The sequence below is a fragment of the Ambystoma mexicanum genome, chromosome 7q, assembly GCF_040938575.1.
Source record: "Ambystoma mexicanum isolate Mex_15411 chromosome 7q, UKY_AmexF1_1, whole genome shotgun sequence".
Classification (NCBI taxonomy): domain Eukaryota; kingdom Metazoa; phylum Chordata; class Amphibia; order Caudata; family Ambystomatidae; genus Ambystoma; species Ambystoma mexicanum.
This window is the reverse complement of record NC_090941.1, coordinates 1123796904-1123804322: the sequence shown is the minus strand read 5'-3', so window position 1 is coordinate 1123804322 and position 7419 is coordinate 1123796904.

Below are 7419 nucleotides of genomic sequence, written 5' to 3'. Positions count from 1 at the left end.
TTGCATAGCTCAATGCAGGATCATCTCCACGGCTGGTGTCCTTTGCATATCTCAGTGCAGGATCATCTCCAGTGCAGGATCATCTCCATGTCTGGTATCCTTTGCATAGCTCAATGCAGGATCATCTCCACGGCTGGTGTCCTTTGCATAGCTCAATGCAGGATCATCTCCACGGCTGGTGTCCTTTGCATATCTCAGTGCAGGATCATCTCCACGGCTGGTGTCCTTTGCATAGCTCAATGCAGGATCATCTCCACGGCTGGTGTCCTTTGCATATCTCAGTGCAGTATCATCTCCACGGCTGGTGTCTTTTGCATAGCTCAATGCAGGATCATCTCCACAGCTGGTGTCCTTTGCATATCTCAGTGCAGGATCATCTCCACGGCTGGTGTCCTTTGCATTGCTCAGTGCAAGATCATCTCCACGGCTGGTGTCCTTTGCATTGCTCAGTGCAGGATCATCTCCATGGCAGGTGTCCTTTGCATTGCTAAGTGCAGGATCATCTCCATGGCAGGAGTCCTTTGCATAGCTCAGCGCATGATCATCTCCATGGCAGGTGTCCTTTGCATTGCTCAGTGCAGGATCATCTCCATGGCAGGTGTCCTTTGCATAGCTCAGCGCATGATCATCTCCATGGCAGGTGTCCTTTGCATTGCTCAGTGCAGGATCATCTCCATGGCAGGTGTCATTTTACATAGCTCAGTGCAGGATCATATCCATGGCAGGAGTCCTTTGCATAGCTCAGTGCAGGATCATCTCCATGGCAGGTGTCCTTTGCATAGCTCAGCACATGATCATCTCCATGGCAGGTGTCCTTTGCATTGCTCAGTGCAGGAGCATCTCCATGGCAGGTGTCCTTTGCATAGCTCAGTGCAGGATCATATCCATGGCTGTTGTCCTTTGCATCGCTCAGTGCAGGATCTTATCCAGTGCAGGATCATCTCAATGGCATGTGTCCTTTGCATAGCTCAGTGCAGGATCATCTCCATTCTCAGGTGTCCTTTGCATAGCTCAGTGCAGGATCATCTCCACGGCTGGTCTTGTTTGCATGGCTCAGTGCAGGATCATCTCTGGGCAGGTGTCCTTTGCATTGCTCAGCGCAGGATCATCTCCATGGCAAGTGTCCTTTGCATAGCTCAGTGCAGTATCATCTCCTTGGCAGGTGTCCTTTTGCATAGCTCAGCGCAGGATCATCTCCATTGCAGGTGTCCTTTGCATTGCTCAGTGCAGGATCATCTCCACGGCTGGTATCCTTTGCATATCTCAGTGCAGGATCATCTCCACGGCTTGTGTCTTTTGCATAGCTCAATGCAGGATCATCTCCACGGCTGGTGTCCTTTGCATATCTCAGTGCAGGATCATCTCCACGGCTGGTGTCCTTTGCATATCTCAGTGCAGGATCATCTCCACGGCTGGTGTCTTTTGCATAGCTCAATGCAGGATCATCTCCACGGCTGGTGTCCTTTGCATATCTCAGTGCAGGATCATCTCCAGTGCAGGATCATCTCCATGTCTGTTATCCTTTGCATAGCTCAATGCAGGATCATCTCCACGGCTGGTGTCCTTTGCATAGCTCAATGCAGGATCATCTCCACGGCTGGTGTCCTTTGCATATCTCAGTGCAGGATCATCTCCACGGCTGGTGTCCTTTGCATAGCTCAATGCAGGATCATCTCCACGGCTGGTGTCCTTTGCATATCTCAGTGCAGTATCATCTCCACGGCTGGTGTCTTTTGCATAGCTCAATGCAGGATCATCTCCACGGCTGGTGTCCTTTGCATATCTCAGTGCAGGATCATCTCCACGGCTGGTGTCCTTTGCATTGCTCAGTGCAAGATCATCTCCACGGCTGGTGTCCTTTGCATTGCTCAGTGCAGGATCATCTCCATGGCAGGTGTCCTTTGCATTGCTCAGTGCAAGATCATCTCCACGGCTGGTGTCCTTTGCATTGCTCAGTGCAGGATCATCTCCATGGCAGGTGTCCTTTGCATTGCTAAGTGCAGGATCATCTCCATGGCAGGAGTCCTTTGCATAGCTCAGCGCATGATCATCTCCATGGCAGGTGTCCTTTGCATTGCTCAGTGCAGGATCATCTCCATGGCAGGTGTCCTTTGCATAGCTCAGCGCATGATCATCTCCATGGCAGGTGTCCTTTGCATTGCTCAGTGCAGGATCATCTCCATGGCAGGTGTCATTTTGCATGGCTCAGTGCAGGATCATATCCATGGCAGGAGTCCTTTGCATAGCTCAGTGCAGGATCATCTCCATGGCAGGTGTCCTTTGCATAGCTCAGCACATGATCATCTCCATGGCAGGTGTCCTTTGCATTGCTCAGTGCAGGAGCATCTCCATGGCAGGTGTCCTTTGCATAGCTCAGTGCAGGATCATATCCATGGCTGTTGTCCTTTGCATCGCTCAGTGCAGGATCTTATCCAGTGCAGGATCATCTCAATGGCATGTGTCCTTTGCATAGCTCAGTGCAGGATCATCTCCATTCTCAGGTGTCCTTTGCATAGCTCAGTGCAGGATCATCTCCACGGCTGGTCTTGTTTGCATGGCTCAGTGCAGGATCATCTCTGGGCAGGTGTCCTTTGCATTGCTCAGCGCAGGATCATCTCCATGGCAAGTGTCCTTTGCATAGCTCAGTGCAGTATCATCTCCTTGGCAGGTGTCCTTTTGCATAGCTCAGCGCAGGATCATCTCCATTGCAGGTGTCCTTTGCATTGCTCAGTGCAGGATCATCTCCATGGCAAGTGTCATTTGCATCGCTCAGTGCAGGATCATCTCCATGGCTGGAGTGCTTTGCATTGCTCAGTGCAGGATCATCTCCATGGCCGGTGTGTTGGAATTGAAATAATATGATGCCTCTTATCGCAGTAATTGAATGTGTATTGGCCTACGCCAAGTTGTCTAAAATATCATGTAAATAGACTCCACGGCAAGGTCTTGACCTTAACAAAAAGTAATGTAAATCGCCATCTTGGATTTAGCCGCCATTTTAGGTTCTCTTGTAATGTGGAAGTCACCCTGAACATCAAAATGGAGGCTGAATCACATTCTGAGTGAGATTCTGGCCGTTGTGACCTCCGCACACACGAATAATTAATATGCCTGCAGGCCACTTGTCGGGGTTTGCGAACTGAGACCTTGTCCTATTACTGACCTATGTGTAAATGAACAACTGTATCAGCGGAACTGATCAAAATGCATACATTATAGGATTGACCTGGCAAGGAACCCTAGGCCTGATCCCAAGAATGGTTAACCCACGAGAGGGTTGGCCAAAGGCTTGACAAAACGTATAAAAGACCCAAATATTCCAATGTACGGTCTCTCTACTAATGCATCGAACCTTCGTTGAAGTTCGTTACGTTACTCTGAGAGCCGAATAGCTATCCGTTTGTCAATTGACTTTGGTAACTGTTGTAGCTTTTAAGTAAAGCACTTGTATGTCCTTTGCAACCTGTGTTGGTGTGTTTCTTTTGGGCTTCCCAGCCTCATATCAATTTTTATGTTTTCACAGTTGGCGCCCGAATAGGGACCCTCAAGATTGATGCCGGATCATTGAAGGTTGACGCAGACTATCGAACCTGGATCGGACGGTGTGATTCTGCGGGCCCGACCGAACGAGACGCGCTACCTCGGCAGCGCTGCACGATCCGATCCTTGGACTATATTCGTGTGGTCTGACACGGCATCTTGATGAGGGTCCATTTTTTGAGGCGGGCAGATTTGTCGAAACCCCCAAACACAAGGTAAAATTTGTTAGGTAAGTTCTTTGATAAACCGTACGGTCCTCCTTAGGTTTGGTCAGGTGCAGTCGTGACCCGGCTCTTAATTTAACCCTGACAATTCGAATTTGGCGTATTGTATCTGCAGACACAATTATTGACCAGGTAACACCAATTTTTTGTGAAATGCCTGGGAATTTGTCTAGCTGCTTTAGCGCTCTGTTCTGCAGCGATCGACAATCTTTGGAATTTAGCCGCCCGGCACCACAGGAGGGGTCGCCGGCATGTACTATGTACTGTAAGTATGGCATTGGTAGTATAGTATTTAATGATATTTGGCACAGACAGACCAGACATGCCTCCGAATTTCAGTGGCCAATCAATGGCAGTTTTGAGATCTCCCGTATTGAATACCTAGAATCGGTCTTGCTAAAAAAGAAGGCTAGGCCTGTAGCCTTTGATGTTTTACAGAATTGGAAAAAAGAAGCGTTACAGCAGCTTAAAAGTAGGGATAAACATGCATGCCGTCATAAAACAAATGCCGAAAAAGCGTTGTTATGTGATAAAGAAAAACATTCAGAATCAGTTAAATATATGGATAGGGCTTTTTCACTTGGAGTCCAGAAAATTTACCCCTCTAAAGATTTTCATGTTTCTGTAGAATTTATTGAAAAATAGTTAAATGTACGCAGGCCTGGTGCCTCTGTGCCGCCTCCGTATGATCCTTTCTTGGGTGCTCTGCCCATTCCTGCTGTTGTTCCTGCTGTTATTCCTGTTCCCCCTGTACAACCTATTGTTCCTATTCCTCTAGTTGTTGTTCCTCCACCTATCGCACCACCCCTTCCTCCTGCGCCGATAGTTGCACCTTTATTAAATTTACCTGCACCTCCGCTCCCGAGTGGTCCCGTATTGACTGAAGTTGATCAAGGTGCAGGATCAAAGATCGTCACTCGTAATACTGTTTCTGCAGATAAGAAACAGGAATTGTTTGCATGGGCTAAGCACTGTATGGAGAAAGGTGATCAAGTTAATGTTTTTTCCACATTATCTAATTTGAACAGTTTCCCCGAGAAAAATGTTTTTATCGAAGGTTTGGGGACTCATTTATGTGTGATGTGGGGTAGATTACAAAATTCGGATCTTCCACAAGGGGTGAGAGATCTAAATGCTTTGGCACTTTCGAGGGACACAGAGCAGAAAGTATATGGTCATGTTGAAAGATTGTTTGAGTATAGGAAGTACTTTGAAAAGTCACGAGATGAGGATGACGAAGACGATAGTATGTTTGTACAGAAACGGTTCCTTCCGTGTCGTAGATCGGCACCTGAGGAAGTAGGAATGTGTACCAAAGATGCGATTCGATGGATCTCGGATTCATCGATTCCGCCAGATGAAGTGTATGACACGTATAGTCAGTATACAGTAGAAATGCAAAGAAAGGTAATTCAGGTAATGGTACAGTACCTGCAAGAAGAATGTGTAAGAAAGAAGGTTATTTGCCCCATAGAATTGTTGGGGATTTGTAAAAGGGCTTTTTCGCCGGACACTTCTTCGGCTGCCTTAGCGCTCGACCTGGCTCTGTTGCTTAGCAGCCGGAGGTACCTATATCTCAGTTACCTATGAGAGAGGTTCCTCCGACCTTTGTCCCAAAGGTTGAGATTCCCGCTAACGCTGGGACTGGTGCACCCGCTGTGGATATCCCTGCACATTATGTATCGCAATTCGTTCACTTCCCGTTTTCACGACAGGAAGTGAACACTATTAGACAATCAGTTCCCGATATCAGGAAAAACCCGACGGGGTTTTACAAAGAGATAGAGTCCGTCTTGCAGTCCTCTGTGTTCACCTTAAGGGATATTGACTTGCTATTCCCTGTACTCCTACCCGCAGATGTATGGAAGCAGGTTCGGACAATAGACGATGTGCCAGGGTTGGGAGATACGTGGGCTATTACGATTAGGATTGTTGGGGAAAGACCAGCAGGTGAGAAACCACCTCAGGTAATACTTACTTGCCTGATAGAATTGTCGCAAAATTAAAAACTATAATTCCAGAGAAAATAGTTTTTTGGGACAAGCTTACGGCCTGTGTTCAAGGGAAAACTGAAGGCGCCACCAAATTCTTTAACAGATTCGAGCAGGTATTTTCTGACTTCAGTGGGCAGGATTTGGGTACAGAGTCTGGGAAAAGGTTGTTTGTGGACAAATTTGTACGTGGATTGTTGCCCGACATCCAGTCACAGATTATGTCCTCTGAGAGCGCTTGGCAGGCAAAATCTCAATCTGAGGTTTTGCACATGGCTCAGTATTATGAGAACCGTGTTAATAATGAGAAGGAGAAAATAGAAAAGAGGAAAGGAGATTTGAAAACCAAAGTATTATTACAACAAATTGTTAGAAACCCCAGAGGAGGCACGACACAGACCAGAGGTCAGTATGCCAAAAAGGAAATGCTCCTTTGGGTTCTGTGAATATTAATCAATGTACTTATTGCTGCCAGGAAGGTCATTGGCGAGCACAGTGCCCCGTCCTTCGACAAAGGTCAAACAGTGCGTTTGGGAGTATGGGTAGACGACCTAGGGGCCGCCCTGGAGCAGGGGGCCCTGATAGAGGTCAGTTTTTGCAAGATCCTCAGCAACCTTTTTCACGGGAATATCAGACCTCGAGTGTGGACTTGAGGAACATATTTGATCACCCTTCTGCTGCCTACCTTTCTGAAGAGCTTCCTTCCGACGATACTCTATTTCATTAGGACTGCCTGAAGCAGGATTTGGAACCTTCACCTATTCCCATTAATCAGAAAGGCCCCTACGTTGAATTATTAGTAGGGAATAGGAAACACCAGTTTTTGATAGACACTGGAGCACAGAAGTGCTCCATTGATCATTCTCGGGTTCCAAACATTCCACTGTCAGGGCAAACAAATGTTTCCGTAGGGTTTTCTGGTATACCAATTGTCTGTTCGGTTTCTTCACCAGTGTCTGTTTCTTTGGGTCCCTTTACGGCCCTTTTCTTTTGACTTCGAACTGTGGAGAGAATTTGCTGGGGTTAAATTTGTTAAAGAAATTGAATGCCGTAATTCATTGTTCCTCTGATGGAGTACGGCTGACGGTTTCACCACAGCAACTTCCTAATTCTCAGTTTCTGATTCGACCTTTGCCTCCTGAGTTTAGCATTGTCCCGGAATGTTTATGGGCAATTGACGACAATGATGTCGGGGTACTACAGATTGAGCCCGTTAAAATAGTTTTGAAACATGTAGTTAAACTACCACGCATTCCGCAGTATAAAATATCAGTTGAGGGCGAGGGTGCTTTAAAATGCATTGTTTCCGATTTTGTGCATCGTGGGGTGATCGAGGAGATTACAGGTAGTTTGTGTAACAGTCCGATCTTGCCTGTATATAAGAAAGGCGACAATGCAATCCCATACCGGTTCATAATTGATCTTCGTGCTATTAACAGAGTTGTCGCCCCACAATTTCCAATCGTGCCTGGTGTAACGACGATATTGACAATGATCCCTGCTACGGCTACGCACTTCAGCGTTGTGGATTTAAAAAATGCTTTCTTTAGCATTCCTATACATAAGGAAAGTAGATATTTGTTTGCATTCACCTTGGGGGGACGCTCATTTACATTTACTAGGGCACCTCAAGGGTATACTGAAAGTCCAAGCATTTATAGTAG